Raw genomic sequence first — 3,370 nt, 5'->3', positions numbered from 1 at the left:
TTTTTGCCACCAGTTCAGCTACTAAATAGCTGGCTTCTTGAGCTTTATCAGATATTTTAGCCATACTATAAAATTCTATACCTTGTTTTCTAGTAGAGGCCTGAAGTCTTTTAAAACATTCCATAGTTTTGGATAATAAATTCTTGATCCATTCGACAATTTTAAACCACATACCAGACATAAAGGTAAAGGACAATCTTGGGTACCAGTATATGAAAATCCCATCGCCAAATAGTTATCATCATATTTACCACAACATTTTTTCTTCTTTTTTTGATGTTGATGGTTGCTCTTCTTTTGTTTTTGTCATTTTCTCCAAGCTCGTTGTTATCAATTTATCTCTTCTGATTTCCTTTCACTAAAAATTTATCCATCGCTAATAATTTCGAAAAAAAGTTAAAAGTACTTCTAGAATACTAGAGTACTTCTAAAGTACTTCTAGAATGTACCAATACAGTTAACTGAAAATACCTGTTCTATACGAATTAAGTGAATATGATGTTTTAGAGATATAAAAATAAACGAAATTTTTATTTGAATTAATTTTTATTTTATTATAAAACTTGGATTTATTAATATTTTTTTGCGTTTTCCGTTTCATACCTGAAGCATACTCACGGCACACAGGTTGAGAAACACTGGTCTAGAAAGAGCGAGTCAAAGACGAGTAAATAGGTTTGTTGGGGTGGCAAGGGTTGTCCCCATAAGGAACATCTTGGAAGATAACATCGAACGACGTAGACTAGCTGCCAACCCTAGACAAACCACGAAATCAGCGAACTATGGAATCGGTACCCCCTTTCCCCCAAACTCCAATGGCAGGTGTGGGATGAGTTTTTTTTTGTAAACGGGGAAACATCTTGCCATGTAAGCTACATTGTCTGGAGGCTAGACACTCAAGGGGTGACCTGATTGAGGGTGTTTAATGCTGCTTTCGTTGCAGAGGACAAAATACTAAGTCTCTAAAAAATTCGCCAGTGGGTCACATTTAGGTAAATAAAGTAATAATCACACTAGGCTCAATTAATATTTTTGTTATCGTAATAATTATTTAACTTCGCAATGTTAAGAACGAATTCAGATGCAAGTAGCACTGTATACAAAGTGTCTTGTATTAGTTTACTTTAAAATAATTCAAGAATGAATAAAGTAAATTTAAATTAAAGCTGATGAGAAGACTGAACTTACCTTCGTTTAGCGATAACAAATAGACAAGCCGAAATGTGGAGTGTTTATTATTTTTTGTTCTTTCAAATAAGGAAACAAGGGAATGTGTAATGTTGTCCTTCCGCTGTACGTACACAAACAATTCTCATGAAGCTGCCAACTAGAAAAAAAATACATCGAAAGTGGTCAAGACGATGACAACTACAGCGAAGCCATAGGCTGATCGAAACTAAACGTCAAGTTTTAGTAGTTTACCTAACATTTTATTTAAGACAACTTCGCCAAACTCCATATATATATGGCCACTATATATGGCCAGGGGCCATATATTGTGGCCATATATATATGGAGTTTGGCGAATAATAGTTTTTATATCTATCATATAAAAACTATTATTATTAGATATTTTTAGCACTAGTTAAGAAAATATTTACACTGAAAATGAGGCTCCTGGCCATGGCCGGTTTGGCTGTAGCGTTAATGCACCCCTGGTTATAAGCATGGAGCCATAATGCTGATGCTTACCTTAACATTTTATACAATTCCATGCTCCCCAATGTTTGATGTGAGAGGTGCTTTATCCCCGAAGTTGGTGCCCATACCTATGGGCGAAAATCGTTTCAGATGTCTTACTATTTATATACAAGCGATTCTGAAAAACATTTTGGTCCGTTAATTTTGTCCAGTAGTGTATTTCAGTACGTACATTGCAGTACCTGTGTTCATCACCGCTTAAATATAAATCAGCCACATGGTGCAAGGAAGCCTGAGGCTTTTGCTGCAAGTTCTTGATTCGCCAAAAAAAACACCATGTGGTATTTCTGTGGCCAATCAAGAACTTGGCCTATTCTGTATTTGGCCAAATACAGAATAGGCAAGAATATTTGGCCACTCAAATACGATGGTGCCGTGCACCATGGTATATAAATTGACTCCTAACAACCAAGAAGGTAGTTGTTGCCAGTAAAGCAGTACTAAACAATAAAAATTCACTATTTTTGGATTAATTGTGGTGAGCTGATCCTGGAAGTAGTGCAAGACCAGGACAACTCGTGGCAAAGGTGGAGCAAGCTCCGAGCTCTTCGCCGGGTGTTCCAAAAATCATTTTAATATCTCAGGGCCCATTTGACCCCGTATCAGATATTAAGCTGATAAGAACAGATACTACACTTTGATCTTAGCCATAAGGCCGAGAAGCGATACCCTCAACTGTGCCCGAAATTATTTAAACCCAATTCAAGTAGGTAATCATTTGGTGGTTGTGCAAGAGTTTACTAAATTCTCAATATTTATGAAAGCTATGCAGAAAACGAGGCGTTTCTCTTTTCAAAAAAAATAGTTCTTCATACTTACTTAATAAATTACTTACAAAACAAGGCATTAGTTAAAATTAAACAGAATTTTACTTATCTCTAGGTATAAATTTGGTCCACAGGTCAAAAAAGGGGTAGCTGAAGAATCAGCGCCATCTACCATCCGAATTCCTAAAAACCTTCGGCAGGATGGTTGTCTCTGTAATTTGGATGGAAATTTAATTAATGCTCCATTTTCACTAGTTGGTACGATATGATATCCAAAATAAGTGATGAAAACTGAAAAAGTTAATCAAAAGATTCCTTACCCATAGCTGCGGAGTCCAGATCACAACTTGAAGTTCTTGGAAATCAAGCTATTACAAAATTACAAAGCTGGGCAAAACTGCACACACTAGAGATCTCCCCCACTAAAAGCAACTGAGTCTTGTTGAAAGAGGCCCTCAACATCAGACGACCACCACAGATTAAAATCGCAGATACCACAGTCAAGCTGGCAAAACACATGAAATGTCTAGGCATCATATAGGACTCAAATCTGTCCTCCAAACAGCACTTAATCAATCTAAAGGATAAGATGAGAAACTACGCTGTACTAATAGCTAGAGTAACACGCAGGGATTGAGGACTAAACAAGAAAACCCTGTCCCTATATTACAAAACTATATTTGTTCCTGCTATAACATACGGAGCCCCAATATGGTTTACTAAAGCGGGAACCGCCGTGAACAAAAAATCCTGGAAACAATCCAGCGCAACATCCTCCTAACAATCACCAGGGCTTGCAACACTGTAAGTACCAGCGCTCTACAAGTCCTGGTGGGCGCCCTTCCCATGGACCTCGAGGTGGCTAGATGCGGATTAATGTACCTCTTGGCAAAGGGCACACC

At 37.4% G+C, this 3,370-nt stretch overlaps 1 non-coding gene across 1 annotated transcript; it reads right to left on the bottom strand.

Moving 5' to 3' along the window:
• Window positions 1–2,174: 2,174 nt before the first annotated feature.
• Window positions 2,175–2,368, bottom strand: LOC150090762 (U2 spliceosomal RNA). Its single transcript, XR_016547786.1, has one exon. It is a non-coding gene; the product is annotated as a U2 spliceosomal RNA (small nuclear RNA).
• Between the last annotated feature and the right edge of the window lie 1,002 nt (window positions 2,369–3,370).

Source organism: Mastigoproctus giganteus, chromosome 1, assembly GCF_048544385.1.
Source record: "Mastigoproctus giganteus isolate SK-2022 chromosome 1, ASM4854438v1, whole genome shotgun sequence".
NCBI lineage: Eukaryota > Metazoa > Arthropoda > Arachnida > Uropygi > Thelyphonidae > Mastigoproctus > Mastigoproctus giganteus.
This window is presented reverse-complemented; position numbering and strand designations above follow the sequence as displayed.